The 18074-nt window shown below is 46.3% G+C and overlaps 1 protein-coding gene across 1 annotated transcript in view; it reads left to right on the forward strand.

Annotated features, from left to right (window-relative positions):
• Positions 1-9151: 9151 nt before the first annotated feature.
• Positions 9152-18074, forward strand: part of DCUN1D5 (defective in cullin neddylation 1 domain containing 5) — a 44739-nt gene continuing 35816 nt past the window's right edge. The window contains exon 1 of the mRNA XM_077484360.1: positions 9152-9309. The gene's annotated coding sequence lies outside the window, so the exon portion shown is untranslated. The remainder of the gene's footprint in view (positions 9310-18074) is intronic.

An 18074-nucleotide genomic window follows, 5' to 3' on the forward strand; every position in this document is an offset into this window, starting at 1 on the left:
GGTTAAGAAAAAATAATAAAGGTATATATTTGTAATGGTAAAATGAGAAGGCAACTTAATAAGTAATATGGAGATGGAAGTGAGTTAAATGAGGTGATTATATGTTATTGATGGGAATTGTTATATGAAAGAGGTATACCACTGTTTTGTAAGATTAAGAATAAAATGGTTACAATAAAAGAAAAATAAAGAATTATAAAACAAAAAAAACCAAATGCTTGTAAAATCCTATAATTCACTATATTTCAGTATTATATAATGTATAATGTGTGTGTAATATAATTGTGCAAAAATACCTTCGTTATAGCACCGTTCTGCGTTTCTGTGACCCGCCAGAGCTCTCTTCCCTGCATTTATATTACAGAAAACACACACATTGTACATTATATACTACTGTAATAGAGTGGATTATAGGATGTTACAAACACTTTAAACTAGGGCTTATTTTCGGGGTAGGGCTTATATTGCAGCCCTCCTGGAAAATAACGCTAGGTCTTATTTTCAAGGGAAGGTCTTATTTTCAGGGAAACACTGTATATATATATATATATATATATATATATATATATATATATATATATACACATATACATTTTCTTTTTTTTTTACCTTTTATTTTTACACTGTTCTTTTTTTTAAAAAAAGAAAAAAATTGCATCACTTTTTTCCTATTACAAGGAATGTAAACATCCCTTGTAATGGAATAAAAGCTTGACAGGACCTCTTAAATATGAGATCTGGGGTCAAAAATACCTCAGATCTCATATTTACACAAAAATGCAATAAAAAAAAAATAAAAAAAAGTCATTTAAAAAAAAATAGCTATGGGCGGAAGTTGCGTTATTGCAAGCAGTAAATGTTAGTGAATTGACCCCATAGAGAGGGTGAATCTTCCTAATGAGGGCACAGACAGCAATAAAAACAGGCTCTCCACTCAAGAGTAAAAAAAAAAAAGAAGCTTTGCCTTTAGTTATCCACAAGACCCCTTTCACACTGAGGAAGTTTTCAGGCATTTTAGCATTAAAAATAGCACCTGTAAAGCGCCTCTCGCGACTCCCCAGTGTGAAAGCTCAAGTGCTTTCACACTGGGGCAGTGCGCTTGCTGGACGGGAAGAAAAGTCCTTTAAACAGAATGTCTGAGGCGGTGAACACAGCGCTCCTACACCGCCCCTGCCCACTGGAATGAATGGGCAGCACTTCCAAAGCTCCTGAAAAGCAATACTCCCGAGTATGGCAATACCACATGTGTGAGACTTTTACAAAGGGTTACCACATACAGAGGTCCAATATGCAGGGAGCCCTATCAGGCGTTCTAGGGGTATAAATTACTAGACATGTGCAGAGTAAAATATTTTGTTTCGTAATTTCGTTTTCGTCCGAAAAATTAATTTATTTAGTTACTCCCGAAATTCGTTTTTATTTATTTAGTTTTTCGTTCAAAAATTGCATTCGTCCGAAAATCCACATGAATTACAGTCGAATCTGTCTTTGAAGGCTTATGCTGTCTGTCGAATGTATAAAGAGCATTCGACGGAGCTAGTATATAGCATACTTCGTGTGAACTTTAGAACCCTATTAAAGTCTATGGGACTCCAACGCTCAAAATCTAAAGTGCTAATTTTAAAGGCTAATATGCAAGTTACTGTCCTAAAAAGTGTTTGGGGACCTGGGTCCTGCCCCAGGGGACATGTATCAATGCAAAAAAAAGTTTTAAAAACTGAAGTTTTTTCGGGAGAAGTGATTTTAATAATGATTAAAGTGAAACAATAAAAGTGTAATATTCCTTTAAATTTCGTACCTGGGGGGTGTCTATAGTATGCCTGTGAAGGAGCGCATGTTTCCCGTGCTTAGAACTGTCCCTGCACAAAGTGTCATTTATGCAGGAAAAAAAGTCTTTTAAAATCACTCGCAGCGATTATGAATTGTCGGCTCCGTAATACAGAGAACACTCATTGAAAGTCATTGATAAAAAAAAAAAAAAATAAGTAAAAAAGTGTGGGGGTTCCCCAAATTCAATTATCAGGCCCTTCAGGTCTGGTATGGATATTAACCACTTAAGGACCAGGCCTCTTTTTCAGACTTGGTGTTTACATGTTTAAAACATTTTTTTGCTAGAAAATTACTTAGAACCCCCAAACATTTTATATTGTTTTTTTTCTAACACCCTAGAGAATAAAATGGCGGTCATTGAAATACTTTTTTTCACACCGTATTTGCGCAGCGGTCTTACAAGCGCACTTTTTTTGGAAAAAATTCACTTTTTTTGAATAAAAAAATAAGACAACAGTAAAATTAGCCCAATTTTTTTTTATATTGTGAAAGATAATGGTACGCCGAGTAAATTGATACCCAACATGTCACGCTTCAAAATTGCGCCCGCTCGTGGAATGGCGTCAAACTTTTAGCCTCAAAAATCTCCATAAGCGACATTTAAAAAATTCTACAGGTTGCATTTTTTGCGTTACAGAGGAGGTCTAGGGCTAGAATTATTGCTCTCGCTCTACCGATCGCGGCGATACCTCACATGTGTGGTTTGACCACCGTTTTCATATGCGGGCGCTACTCACGTATGCGCTCGCTTCTGTGCGCAAGCTCGTCGTGACGGGGTGTTTTTTTTTAAAAAAAATTTTTGTTTTCTTATTTATTTTAATTGATTTTATTTATTTTTACACTGTTTTAAAAAAAAAAAAATGGACCACTTTTATTCCTATTACAAGGAATGTAAACATCCCTTGTAATAGAAAAAAGCATGACAGGTCCTCTTAAATATGAGATCTGGGGTCAAAAAGTCCTCAGATCTCATATTTGGGCTAAAATGCAAAAAAAAAAATCTGACATTTAAAAAAAATATACCTTTAAGAGGTATGGGCGGAAGTGACGTTTTGACGTCGCTTCCGCCCTCCTATGGTATAGAGACGAGTGGGGGCCATCTTAGCCTCACTTGTCTCTATGCCCAGCAGATGAAAGGACCCGATCGCCTCCGCCGCTACCGACGGCTCCGGTAAGCGGCGGAAGGTGCGGGAGGGCGGCGGGAGGGGGGGTGGCACCTCTCCCGCCGCCGATAGCGGTGATCTCGCGGCGAATCTGCCGCGGAAACCACCGTTATCGTACAGCCGACCTCTGCCTGAAGAGATGGATATCTCGGTTGTGGCAGCAGCTGCTGCCGTTACCGAGATATCCCTCTTCAAAAATAGGACGTACATCGTCGTGCGGCGGTCGGCAAGTGGTTAAGGGGAACCCCGCGTTAAATTTAAAAAAAAAATTGACGTGGGGGTTTCCAGATTCTGAAAAGCGCCCCGCCCGCAGACCCCCACAACCACTGGCCAGGGTTGTGGGGATGAGGCCCTTGTCCTCATAAACATGGGGACAAGGTGCTTTGAGGGGTCACAGACCCCCAAAGCATCCTCCCAATGTTGAGGGCATGGGGCCTGGTACGGTTCAGGAGGGAGGGGGGCGCTCTCTCGTCCCCCCTCTTTTCCGGTGGCCTGCCAGGTTGCGTGCTCGGATAAAGGGTCTGGTATGGATTTTTAGGGGGACCCCCACGTCAATTTTTTTTTAAATTTGAGGCAGGGTTCCCCTTAATATCCATACCAGACCTGAAGGGCCTGGTGATTGAATATGGGGGACCCCCACGCTTTTTTATTTATTTATTTTTTTATCAATGACTTTCAATGAGTGTTCTCTGTATTACGGAGCCGACAATTCAAAATAGCTGCGAGTGATTTTAAAGGACTTTTTTTCCTGCATAAATGACACTTTGTGCAGGGACAGTTCTAAGCACGGAAAACATGCGCCTCTTCACAGGGTATATACAACCCCCAGGTACGAAATTTAAAGGAATATTTCACTTTTATTGTTTCACTTTAATCATTATTAAAATCACTGCTCCCGAAAAAACTGCCTTTTTTAAAACTTTTTTTTGCATTGATACATGTCCCCTGGGGCAGGACTTAGGTCCCCAAACACTTTTTAGGACAGTAACTTGCAGAATCTTTTCTCTCTGTCAAATCTTTTTTCTCTGTCGAATATTTTCTCTATATAATCTTGGACTAATAGAGGTAAGGTTAGGCACATTCGACCACAGGTTCTATAGACACAGATTGTTATTGTCAGAGTCACGTCGAATCTCCTATTCTATATCAAACTGTTGTAACAAGGAAAACGAAAATAAAGCATTTGTTTATGTTGGATCTTTCTTTTTTTGGATTCTGAAACGATAACGAAAATACCTGAAATTCGCACGAAAATGCATTCGGACGAAAACGAATGCACATGTCTATAAATTACACATCTAATTTTTTGACTACCTATTACATTTTTGAAGGTCTTGGAGCACCAGGACAATGGATATTCCCCAAAAATGACCCCATTTTAAAAAGAAAACACCCCAATGTGTAATCTATGAGGCATAATGAGTCTTTTGAAAATGTCATTTTTTTTCTACAAGTTTTTGGAATATGTGGAAAGAAAATGAAAACACATTTTTATTTACACAAAGTTGTCCATTTATACAATATTTCTAACACATAGCATGTACATGGCAATAATTACACCCCAAAATAGATTGTTCTACTCCTCCTGAGTACAGCAATACAACGTGTGAGACTTTTACACAGCCTGGCCACATAGAGAGGCCCAACATGCAGGGAGCACTGTCAGGTGTTCTAAGGGCATAAATGTCAAATCTAATTGGACTACCTATTACACTTTGAGGCACTGTAGTGGCATGGATGTGAACTGATGTGGCATGGATAAGCTGTGGATGGGGATGGCTAAGCATGGTTGAGCCATGAATGTGGATAGATGAGTATGGCTGGGTGGGTATGGCTGAGTATGGATGGCATGGATGGATGAGTACTTCTGAGCATGGGTGAGTGTGGATGGGATGGATGGATGAGTATTTCTGAGCATGGATGTGTATGGATGGATGAGTACTTCTGAGCATGGATGAGTATTGATGGGATGGATGAGTACTTTTGAGCATGGATGAGTATGGATGGATGAGTACTTCTGAGCATGGATGAGTATAGATAGGATAAATGGATGAGTACTTCTGAGCATGGATGAGCATGGGTGGATGAGTTCTTCTGTGAGCATGGATGGATAGATGGTTGGATTGGGCACAGAGCAGCACTGTGGACACTACACATCCAGCCCACATTGCTGCAGCACTTGATCTCTCCTCTCGCACTGGACCAATAGGTATGGGGAGGGGAGAGAGGAACTGGATGTGACGCCAGTTTGTTTAGAAGTGATCGCTCTGTGAAATGGCGGCCATTTCCCATGATCCGTGATGCGCTGGGTCTAATGGGGCATGGAGGTTCCTGGGGGAGTGCGGGAGCAAGATTCTGCGAGGATGTCCATGGACCCCCTCCCAGAATAAGCCAACTGTGCTGCAGTCGTATTTCGGCTATGGCCCGGTTAGCATGTGGTTAAAGCAGGGTTAGGTCACAAAAAAAAAAATCCCAAATTTGAACATCGCACGGAGCACTGTTCAATCCATCATCCGAAAATGGAAAGAGTATGGCACAACTGCAAACCTACCAAGACATGGCCGCCCACCTAAACTGACAGACCGGGCAAGGAGAGCATTGATCAGAGAAGCAGCCAAGAGGCCCATGGTAACTCTGGAGGAGCTGCAGAGATCCACAGCTCAGGTGGGAGAATCTGTCCACAGGACAACTATTAGTTGTGCACTCCACAAATTTGACCTTTAAGGAAGAGTGGCAAGAAGAAAGCCATTGATGAGAGAAAGCCTCAGGGGGGGACACAGCAAACATGTGGAAGAAGGTGCTCTGGTCAGATGAGACCAAAATTGAGTCACAATGCTCAGTGGTAGAGGTCAGATGATGGAACCACAGCAGTCAGTGGTAGGGTTTAGAGGATGGAACCACAGCTCTCAGTGGTAGGGTTTAGAGGATGGAACCACAGCACTCAGTGATAGGGGTCAGAGGATGGAACCACAGCACTCAGTGATAGGGGTCAGAGGATGGAGTCACAATGCTCAGTGGTAGGGGTCAGAGGATGGACCTATAGCACTCAGTGGTAGGGGTCAGAGGATAGACCTATAGCACTCACTGGCAGGGGCTAGAGGATGGATGGAACCACAGCACTCAGTGGAAGGGGTCAGAGGATGGAACCACAGCACTCAGTGGTAGGGGTCAGAGGATGGAACCACAGCACTCAGTGGAAGGGGTCAGAGGATGGAACCACAGCACTCAGTGGTAGGGGTCAGAGGATGGAACCACAGCACTCAGTGGTAGGGGTCAGAGGATGGAACCACAGCACTCAGTGGAAGGGGTCAGAGGATGGAACCACAGCACTCAGTGGTAGGGGTCAGAGGATGGAACCACAGCACTCAGTGGAAGGGGTCAGAGGATGGAACCACAGCACTCAGTGGAAGGGGTCAGAGGATGGAACCACAGCACTCAGTGGTAGGGTTTAGAGGATGGAACCACAGCTCTCAGTGGTAGGGGTCAGAGGATGGAACCACAGCACTCAGTGGAAGGGGTCAGAGGATGGAACCACAGCACTCAGTGGAAGGGGTCAGAGGATGGAACCACAGCACTCAGTGGAAGGGGTCAGAGGATGGAACCACAGCACTCAGTGGTAGGGTTTAGAGGATGGAACCACAGCTCTCAGTGGTAGGGGTCAGAGGATGGAACCACAGCACTCAGTGGTAGGGGTCAGAGGATGGAACCACAGCACTCAGTGGTAGGGTTTAGAGGATGGAACCACAGCTCTCAGTGATAGGGGTCAGAGGATGGAGCCACAATGCTCAGTGGTAGGGGTCAGAGGATGGACCTATAGCACTCAGTGGTAGGGGTCAGAGGATAGACCTATAGCACTCACTGGCAGGGGCTAGAGAATGGATGGAACCACAGCACTCAGTGGAAGGGGTGAGAGAATGGGACCACAGCACTCAGTGGTAGGGGTCAGAGGATGGAACCACAGCTCTAAGTGGTAGGGGTCAGAGGATGGACCTATAGCACTCAGTGGTAGGGGTCAGAGGATGGAACCACAGCACTCAGTGGTAGGGGTCAGAGGATGGAACCACAGCACTCAGTGGTAGGGGTCAGAGGATGGAACCACAGCACTCAGTGGTAGGGGTAAGAGGATGGAACCACAGCTCTCAGTTGTAGGGGTCAGAGGATGCAACCACAGCTCTCAGTGGTAGGGGTCAGAGGATAGACCTATAGCACTCACTGGCAGGGGCTAGAGAATGGATGGAACCACAGCACTCAGTGGAAGGGGTGAGAGAATGGGACCACAGCACTCAGTGGTAGGGGTCAGAGGATGGAACCACAGCTCTAAGTGGTAGGGGTCAGAGGATGGACCTATAGCACTCAGTGGTAGGGGTCAGAGGATGGAACCACAGCACTCAGTGGTAGGGGTCAGAGGATGGAACCACAGCACTCAGTGGTAGGGGTCAGAGGATGGAACCACAGCACTCAGTGGTAGGGGTAAGAGGATGGAACCACAGCTCTCAGTTGTAGGGGTCAGAGGATGCAACCACAGCTCTCAGTGGTAAGGGTCAGAGGATGGACCTATAGCACTCAGTGGCAGGGGGCAGAGGATGGATGGAACCACAGCACTCAGTGGTAGGGGTCAGAGGATGGAACCACAGCACTCAGTGGTAGGGGTCAGAGGATGGAACCACAGCACTCAGTGGTAGGGGTCAGAGGATGGAACCACAGCACTCAGTGGTAGGGGTAAGAGGATGGAACCACAGCTCTCAGTTGTAGGGGTCAGAGGATGCAACCACAGCTCTCAGTGGTAAGGGTCAGAGGATGGACCTATAGCACTCAGTGGCAGGGGGCAGAGGATGGATGGAACCACAGCACTCAGTGGTAGGGGTCAGAGGATGGAACCACAGCTCTCAGTGGTAGGGTTCAGAGGATGGAACCACAGCTCTCAGTGGTAGGGGTCAGAGGATGGAACCACAGCACTCAGTGGTAGGGGTCAGAGGATGGAACCACAGCACTCAGTGGTAGGGGTCTGAGGATGGAGTCACAATGCTCAGTGGTAGGGGTCAGAGGATGGAACCACAGCACTCAGTGGTAGGGGTCAGAGGATGGAACCACAGCACTCAGTGGTAGGGGTCAGAGGATGGAACCACAGCACTCAGTGGAAGGGGTCAGAGGATGGAACCACAGCACTCAGTGGAAGGGGTCAGAGGATGGAACCACAGCTCTCAGTGGTAGGGGTCAGAGGATGGAACCACAGCTCTCAGTGGTAGGGGTCAGAGGATGGAACCACAGCTCTCAGTGGTAGGGGTCAGAGGATGGAACCACAGCACTCAGTGGTAGGGGTCAGAGGATGGAGTCACAATGCTCAGCATTTTGTGATGTGAAGCAGCTGCAAGGGCCCTTTCACAGTATGGTATTATGGTAACGCATGTGACAATGCAAGTTAAATGCGTTGGTGTGATGTGGTGCTGTTACTTTTGAATGACCCCACAATGCATCTTGCCGGTAGACTTCCATTGTACCATTTATTTGACAGGCTAAGCACTGCAAAGCACGTCTGTTGAAAAGCTGCACATTGGGGGAGCCGTTCAGCTTTTGGCACATTCAGAATGCGTTGTTGCAGTATTCCATAATATGCACCCGCTGGTGTGAACGAGCCCTTAGACCTTTCCTTACTCTCTGAAGAGCGATCTGTGTTTGTTTCTCTTCTCAGAGAGATTTGTCAGGCATTGTATGTCCTCCTCGCTGTCTGCTTTAACCCTCTAAATGCTGGCCTACATTTGTGCATTCAATGCGGTTGTGGTGCAGGCCCATTCAATTGAATGAGTCGTGTCAGGCTGGCGGTAGGCCCGCTGAGACTGACAGGGGGTATAATTCCTTGTGAGGGGCAGTAAAAACATGGCTCAATGGCAGCAGGGTTTTACCCCCCCCCCCCCCCCCCTTTCAACCACTAGTGTGACTGAGCCCTTAGAGAGCAGAAGATATCAGTCACCAGATTACTGGCAGGATCATCAGGGGGCTTTGCCCTCACTGTGTTTCCATGGACTGTATGAGAAGGAATGAGGTCTATGGGAAGCTGGGTGTATATTCCTAGGCCAGGCTGTGTCAGTCTCTGTCCCTTATCCCTGTCCATGTCCATGTCCCCTCAGTGAGGCCTCTCTGTGCGGTGACCGGTACTCTCAGCACTCAGTCATTGCACATGCCGGGAGAGTCGCTCCGTGTGACGTCATCAGCGCGTGCGGAGGACGTCAGTGCTGCGACGTTATCATCTGTAGACCGGCCGTTGTAGCGGACTGAGCTCCCGTGTGAGTCGCTGTGTAGAGAGCCGGAGGAGAGAGAGGTAACAATGGAGGGATCCCGGGGAGGGAAGGGAGCCATGGCCGTCTACACTGCCTGAGGGAAGGGGGTGCATCGTGCCCAGGATTCCGTCATACTGCGTTCCGGCATATGTGTGCCCCATTACTGGCTGATTCCACACCCCTCACCCGGTTTCTCACTGGCAGGCACCAGGCAATGTCACACCAACATGACTGTGGTAGAGAAAATGCCCCCCCCCCCCCCCCCCTAGTTCCATTAATCAGTCCCATTGCTGGTTGGATGAAAGATCCACTGATCCCTCCATGGTGAAAACCTAGGCAAATGTCATCACCCCGATGAGGGTGGCAAGGGAGCGGTGCGTGGGACGTGGTGCCAGGGGGTGGTGCCCTGGGGCGGTGCATGGGACATGGTGCCAGGGGTTGGTGTGTGGGACATGGTGCCAGGGGGTGGTGTGTGGGAAGTGGTGCCAGGGGGCGGTGCACGGACGGGGCGGTGTGTGGGAAGTGGTGCCAGGGGGCGGTGCATGGAAGGGGCGGTGTGTGGGAAGTGGTGCCAGGGGGCGGCGTGTGGGAAGTGGTGCCAGGGGGCAGTGCGTGGAAGGGGGCGGTGTGTGGGAAATGGTGCCAGGGGGCAGTGCGTGGAAGGGGGCGGTGTGTGGGACGTGGTGCCAGGGGGCAGTGCGTGGAAGGGGGCGGTGTGTGGGACGTGGTGCCAGGGGGCAGTATGTGGAAGGGGGCGGTGTGTGGGACGTGGTGCCGGGGGGTGGTGCATGGAAGGGGCGGTGTGTGGGAAGTGGTGCCAGGGGGCGGTGTGTGGGAAGTGGTGCCAGGGGGCGGTGCATGGAAGGGGTGGAAGGGGGCGGTGTGTGGGAAGTGGTGCCAGGGGGCAGTGCGTGGAAGGGAGCGGTGTGTGGGAAGCGGTGATAGGGGGTGGGCTTGGAAGGGGGCGGTGTGTGGGACGTGGTGCCAGGGGTCGGTGCGTGGAAGGAGCGGTGTGTGGGACGTGGTGCCAGGGGAGCAGTGCGTGGAAGGGGGCGGTGTGTGGGAAGTGGTGGCAGGGGGCGGTGCGTGGGAAGAGGGGGCGGTGTGTGGGAAGTGGTGCCAGGGGGCGGTGCGTGGGAAGTGGTGCCAGGGGGCGGTGCGTGGGAAGAGGGGGCGGTGTGTGGGAAGTGGTGCCAGGGGGCGGTGCGTGGGAAGAGGGGGCGGTGTGTGGGAAGTGGTGCCAGGGGGCGGTGCGTGGGAAGAGGGGGCGGTGTGTGGGAAGTGGTGCCAGGGGGCGGTGCGTGGGAAGAGGGGGCGGTGTGTGGGAAGTGGTGCCAGGGGGCGGTGCGTGGAAGGGGGCGGTGTGTGGGAAGTGGTGCCAGGGGGCGGTGTGTGGGAGGTGGCGAGCGTGGAATGTGGTGTGTGTGTGTGTGTGTGTGTGTGTGTGTGTGTGGCGGTGCGGGGGAAGGGGGCTTGGAAGCAGTGCATGAAAGGTGGCGTAGGGGCGGTGCCTGGAAGGGGGTGGGATGTAGTACGTGGAAGGGGGTGGTGTGTTGGAGGTGGCGTGTGTGTGTGTGTGTGAGGGGGCATGGAAGAGACTAGTGGGCGGGAAGGGGGCACTGCGTGGAAGTTGGCGCATGGAGGGGGGCGGTGCATAGAAGGTGGCGGTCCGTGAAAGGTGGCGTAGAGGCTGTGCGTGGAAGGTGGTAAGGGGGTGGTGCTTGGAAGGTGACGGTGCGGTGGCGCTGCCTGGATGATGGCGTAGGGGCGTTGCATGGGACGTGGTGTGTGTGTGTGGAAGGAAGGGGTCTTGGAAGCAGTGCTTGGAAGTTGGTGCGTGGAAGCAATGAGGGGGCGGAGCTTGAAACACGGTGTGTATTCTACAGCGATCCTGACACTGGTGGGTTGTCGCCAACAAATTAATCACCAGTGTGATCATAAAGGTTTGCCATACACTGTACAATCTACTTTAGATTAACCATCAACTATGCAATAGGAGGACACATCTAATCTCTGCAATCAGGCAGCTCCTGGCTCTACATAGTTGATGATTAAAGCGGAGTTCCACCCTAAACATTTTTTTCACATTTTCCCAGTCCTTGATTAATAATGAAAAACATTTGGAGTGAAAACATTTTTTTTTTTTTTTTTTTACTTGCCAGAAGTGCCCTGTTACTAGGTGGTGGCTCCTAATCTGCCACTTCTGGCTCTGCATCCCTTCCTCCCTCGCCTGTGCTCCTGGGAAATGTGAGTCAGTGGGCAGGACGGTGTGAAAAAATTGCCTTATTTCCCGACAGGAAATTACGCGATTTAAGGTGGATCTATCTATGTTGCCATAACAACTGGGCGGGACCTTCCTCTGTCGCCGCCCTTTTGTTATGGCAACTTGATAAACAATCGGCGATATGGTCGACGGAGCATCTCGCATGTATGAGACCGAGAGGTGCATGCTGGGCAACCAGCGAGCACTTCTTGATCGGTTATCCAGGCAGAGGTTGCAATTGGGCTTCGTGTGCCCACACTCATCATGGCAACGGCCAGAAGAGGATTAGCTAAATCGTAAGTTTAAAAAAATATATATATATATGATTACTATCTACTAGCATATACACATATCATTTATGTGTGTTATTAATGCAGTGAGAGGGGATGACTGGGGAAAAACAACTCCGCTTTAGGCCCGGTTCACACCGCTGCGGGGGGAGATCCGGATGTGATTCGCACAGTAAATCACATCCGATCTCCGTAGCGATGCGAGTTCAGCCATACAGATAGTATGGCTGAATTCGCAGCGCTCCCGCAGCAAACTCGCACGGGACCCTTTTTTTGGTCCGCAGCAGAATCGGATCGCATGGGGGTTCACACCATGCGATCCGATTCCTGTGCGAGTCGGCAGATCGCACTGCGATATGCCGACGGATCTGGGGGTGTCATTAACATAACATTGACACTCCCAGCCGTCCGCATAGGGCAGTGTGAACTGCCGGCGGGAGGTGTGCGATGCGTGTAAACGCCGCGTATTCGCGGCGTTCCCGCTTTGCTATAGTGTGAACCCGGCCTTAAAGAAGATTGTATAGTGTATGGTGAGCTTAAATAAGAACTAAACCCTTCTATCCTTTGCAGCCAAGGAAGCTGCCATCTTGGCCTCTGATCTGCAGTTGCCATGGTGCTGCACATGTGATCAGTTATGATACCGGCCATTTGATGGTTTGACCGTTAGAATTGCCAGCATGCTTTGAATGTAAACGTTTTAAAAGTAGAACTAAACAAACTGATTTAGGGCTCATTGACACGCTTCGGCTTCAAGGAGGCTTCGGATACGCTTTGTTAAAGCTCTCTGAACGCCAGTCAAAGCTCCTGTCACTAAATTAAATGGTTACCTTACTGTCCTGTTTACACCTTGCTTTTGCTTTGCTTCAAAAATTATACCCCGTGTAGATTCAGTGGTGCTTCGAAGCATCTTCAAAGCCTCCATAGAAGTCTATGGCAGAGCTCACTTGAAGCTTCGTCGAAGCACCAAGCAAAAGCAAGCTGTAAACAGGACTGTAAGCTAACCATTTTTATTTAGTGACAGAGGCTTTGACTGGCATTCAGAGAGCTTTAACAAAGCCTGTCTGAAGCCTTGTTTAGAAGCAAGTGTAAACTAGCTCTTAAAGAGGAAATAAACTCCCCTTGTGTGTTTGTACCTATAGATAAGCCTTACCTGTAGGTACTGTAAATATCTCCTATATTTCCCACGTTTAGGGGATATTTACTGTATATGCTGGCTATTACGTCATCAATGCTTGAGCTCTGAAGGAAGGACCCATGCTGTGACCTGTGGCTTCCGCGTGAGAGTGACGTCATTGCAGCTCCAGCCAATCACAGCGCGGGAGCACGCTAACCCTGAAGTAACTTCGGAAAAGATGTCGGCGGTGTGCGGGCGCCCCTGCAGGGCTGTGATCTAAGGTGAGTATTTCATAATGAGTCAGTATTGGATGCATACTAGCTCATTATGCCTTTGTCTTGCAGGTCTTTTTCCCTTCTTTTTTATTTTTTATTTTTTTCCTTTTACATCGGGCTTTAACTGCTTTAATACCGAATACTTTGACCCCCTTGCTGCCCATACCAGCTTTCAGCACTGTCACACTTTGAATGACAATTGTGCGCTCATGCAATACTGTAACCATGTGAAATTTTTATAATTTTCTTCACACAAATAGAGCTTTCTTTTGGTGGTATTTAACCACTTAGGCCCCGGAAGATTTGCCCCCTTAATAACCAATGACCAAATTTTGAAAGGGGATGTTTCTTAGTTTCTGCCAGTAAATTTTGTAAGTACGGTAAGTACTTTTTGTGCTGCACTGATAGGTGCCACTGAAAGCCAGCACTGACTGGTATGTCTAATGGGCACTGGTGGGCATTGATTGCTGGCACTGGTGGCGCTTTAGTGTAATGAGGGCAATGATCAGTGCTCTGATTTACATATCTTTTCCCCTGTGAGGAGATGACACTGATTGGCTCTCCTCCCCACACACTGTCAGTGTGAGGCGATGAGACGGTTACTTGCACTTCCTGTATTTAAATGTGACCGGCTGTGATTAGACACAGCAGATCACATGGTTAAAAGGGACGCTTTACAGAGATCAGGGTCATGTCATGTCCTAGCAACATGGTGTGGCCATTTGGGTGCGCTGTCATTTGACGTCCACGCAGAATGAGAGCTGCACCATCCCTCCTTCATTTGACGGTGGACGGGCGGCAACTGGTTAACAGTTTCAAAAATGGTTACATTCAAGGCATGCTGGGAATTCTAACTGTCACAATTGCTTCTGCCCTCAACCAAACTGTCACACCATCTAATTGATCACATGTGGCAACTGCAGATGCAACTCCAAGATGGCAGCTTCTTTGACTGAAAAAGATAGGAGGGGTTTGTTCCATTTTAAGGAGCGTACAATGAACTTTAGATTTACCAAAATGATTTAATATGAGCAAGAGCTGCACAATTCTAGTCTAAAATGAGAATCCCGTTTTTTTGGCTTAGAAGATAGATCACGATCCTCTCATGATTCTCATGGCGTAACATCATCTTTCGCATTAAAACAAACAAAAAATTGTCTAGTGTATTTGTTTCCAAAAAATTACGTTTGAAAGAACGCTGGGCAAATACAGTGTGACAAAATATTGCAGCAATTGCCATTTTATTCCCTAGGGTCTCTGCTAAAATATATATAATGTTTGGGGGTTCCAAGTAATTTTCTAGCAAAAAATTATTGATTTTAACTTAAAGTCTAAATCTTTTTCTGATGCTTGTTTAAGTGGTTAAACTTCCTGCATTTACACATTGTTAAAAACTTGGCAGACTGCCTGGATTTTTTTCTTTACACACAGAAGTTTATCCCTTTGATCTAAGAAGGAAGTTAGTTATGTTTCATGTTAAAAACTTGGCAGACTGCCCTGATGTTTTCTTTTGACAGCTGAGTGAGCAGATAAGCCTCTCCACTTGTTATATGAAAGAATCGGCAAACTGCAATAGAGATCATCAGGAGGGGTTGAATCGAGATCACAATTTTTTTTTTTTTTTTTTTTTTTTTTTTTTTAAACGATTAATTGTGCAGCTCTAATATGAGCACATATTTATTCTATCCAATCCAGCATTGCAGTACATGGTTGATGGTAAATCCTAAAAGAAAACCAGATTGTAACATATGTGGTGATGATCCCAAGGCTAACTAAACCATATGATTGTACAAATCTATATTTTTTTCATAGTTTGTTATAAAAGTGTTGGGCGCTGATAGGCTGCACTGATGAGGCGACGCTGAGCCAGCAATATAAATTTCAATGGTTCTTGGCTCTCACTGCCACCTCTGAAACAAACACCTTAATATACTTATTGGCCCCCGGAGGAGAGACCACCCACTGATGAGATCATCACCCTGCTTTCTCCTCCACTGAGCATGTTCTCAGAGGAGTGCAATCCCCCTTCTAAGCTCTAATTGCTGTTGTACCTTTTTATTTGTGTGGGACTGAGATACAATTTCTGGTGTATTTCATTGTTTCCATTTAAAAACACTTTTTTTAGCGCAGAATGTAGCCAGACTGATGCATTCCTAGTGTACTGTAAGAGAACTGTCTTGGATGCCAACAAATATTTAGTCTGTTCAGCCAGTTTTTTTCTAATCCAGGTAAGTCAGATGGCACAGCCAGGTTCTGCCCTCACCTTTCTCTAATGCTGTCAAAACAATAAAACTTGGTCATGGACCGCCCACACGTGATTGGAAAGTTGAAGGGGACCTTCAGTAATTTTTATTTTTTATTTTTTTCAACTTTTCCATCATTAAATCTTCTGCCGTTGTTGCTTTAACTTTGGATACCTTATAGAGCCCACTTCCTGTTTGTTGTCTAGGCTTGTGACCTCATGCACATCTTTCTCTCACACTTGTGAGAGTTTTCCAGGATGGGAGAGGAGATGAGTCATAAGAGGGCCAATGAGAGCTGCAAATCTGGAGGTGTGTGTCTGTATAAATCTAGGAAGTGAACAGGCAACAGCTTCAGCTGCCCACAGTTAAAATGATTGCAGCTAGACAGGGAGATTCCTGCAACATATTTGGCAAGTACAAAATCACAGTATATATAAAATAATATGCAAAGTGGTTGGAGGGAAGCTTTGGAATGGCAACACATGGCCTTAATCACAACACAATTGTTTCCCTATAGTGGCCTTTACATTTTTTACTGGCTAATAACACAATGTATTAGGGATGCAACTAACGATTATTTTCATAATCGATTAGTTGGCCGATTATTGTTTTGATTAATCGGCTAATAACCTTAGAAAAAAGTGTGGTGTATAATTTAGTTAATATGTAAAGTTTAAAAAAAGGCAATTTATTCTTAAATATCTCTATATGCAATGGTAACTATAAATAACCAACTATATGGTTAGGGAGCAAAATATCTAATCCACTCTGAGAATAACAGACAGAAGAGATATACTGTATATTAGAGGGAATATATACTGTTAGAGGAGATATGCTGTATAAACTATTGAAGATATACTCTACTGTATATACTATTAGAGGATATATACTGTATATACCATTATAGGAGAGAGATACTGTATATACTATTAGAGGATATATAGTGTATATACTACTAGAGGATATACACTGCATATACTATTAGAGGAGAGAGATACTATTAAATGATCAATCTGGTAAATATCAGCAGACTCATTAACTTTAACCCCATTTTGTTGCTGGCCTATTAATCGATTATGAAAATAGTAATCGATTAGTTTTGATTAATCGATTAGTTGTTTCAGCCCTACAATGTATATTTTTCCAGTTCAGAATAATTGTAACACTGAGCTTATTCTCCAAAGCAAAGCGGTCTCTGGTCATCAATAACTGACTGCAGTGTAATTGTTGATGGGCTCCTGTTAGTGAAGGTAGGTGGGTATTCTACTCTTAGTTCTGTTTTAGCTTTTGTCCTTTTGGACAGCCTTATTAATGTTTAAATTGCTGAGCAGAAAGACCTGTGTTGTGTTTTAAAGCACAGAAAAGGAAACTTAAGCTTTTACTTTTAACCATTTGCTTACTGGGTGCTTAAACCCCCCCTCCTGCCCAGACCAGCTTTGAGCGCTGATGCACTTTGAGTGACAATTGCGCGGTCATGCTACACTGTACCCAAATTAAATTTTTATCATTTTTTTGTTCCACACAAATAGAGCTTTCTTTTGGTAGTATTTAATCACAGCTGGGAGTTTATTTTTTGCTAAACAAACAAAAGATGAAAAATTTTGAAAAAAAAACATGTTTCATAGTCTGTTATAACATTTTTCAAACAGGTAATTTTTCTCCTTCATTGATATGCGCTGAGGTGGCACTGGTGGGCACTGATAGGTGGCACTGATGGGTACCACTGATGGTCACCGCTGATAGGTGACACTGGCAATATGGTAGGTGAAACTGATGGGCAGCACTGTTGATGAGGCACTGATTGGTGACATTGATGGGTGGCACTGTAGTCACTGGTAGGCGGCACTGTTGTGCGCTGGCAGGTGGCACGGTGGGCACAGATGAGCTGGCGGGAGCTGCCAGTGATCAACTTTTTATTTATTTTTTTCTCCTCCCACTATCAGCGTGAGGAGAAAAAAAATAGCCGATTACCGTCTGTTTTGGGATCGACCCCTTACTCCATTTTGTGATCAGCCGAGTCTCATAGACTTGCTCATCACAGAGCACGCCGCGCTCTCTGCAGGGGGTCGCGCAGGCCAATCAGACGTACTTTTGGCTGTAACGCGGATCTGAAGAAGTTAATGCATTCTCTGCATTAACCACTTGCTTACAGGGCACTTATACCCCCTTCCTGCCCAGGCCTTTTTTTCAGTTTTCAGAGCTGTCACGCTTTGACAATTGCACGGTCATGAAACTCTGTACCCAAATTACTTTATCACTTTTTTACACAAATAGTGCTTTACTTTTGTCATAATTAATCACCACTGGGTTTTTTATTTTTTGCTAAAAGAACAAACATTTTTAAAACAAAACAATATACCGGTATTTTATATTTTGTTATAAAATTTTGCGAACGGGTAATTTTTCTCCTTCGCTGATGGGGCGGCACTGATGAGGTGGCACTAAGGGGACCCATGTCCCTCTAACACAGTGTTTCTCAATTCCAGTCCTCATGGCCCACTAACAGGTCATGTTTTCAGGCTTTCCATTATTTTGCACAGGTGATTTGATCAGTTTCACTGCCTTAGTAATTACCCCAGCTGTTTCATCTGAGGGAAATCCTGAAAACATGACCTGTTAGT

The sequence above is a fragment of the Lithobates pipiens genome, unplaced genomic scaffold, assembly GCF_037356315.1.
Source record: "Lithobates pipiens isolate NorthernLeopardFrog02 unplaced genomic scaffold, aLitPip1_a1.2 Scaffold_16, whole genome shotgun sequence".
Classification (NCBI taxonomy): domain Eukaryota; kingdom Metazoa; phylum Chordata; class Amphibia; order Anura; family Ranidae; genus Lithobates; species Lithobates pipiens.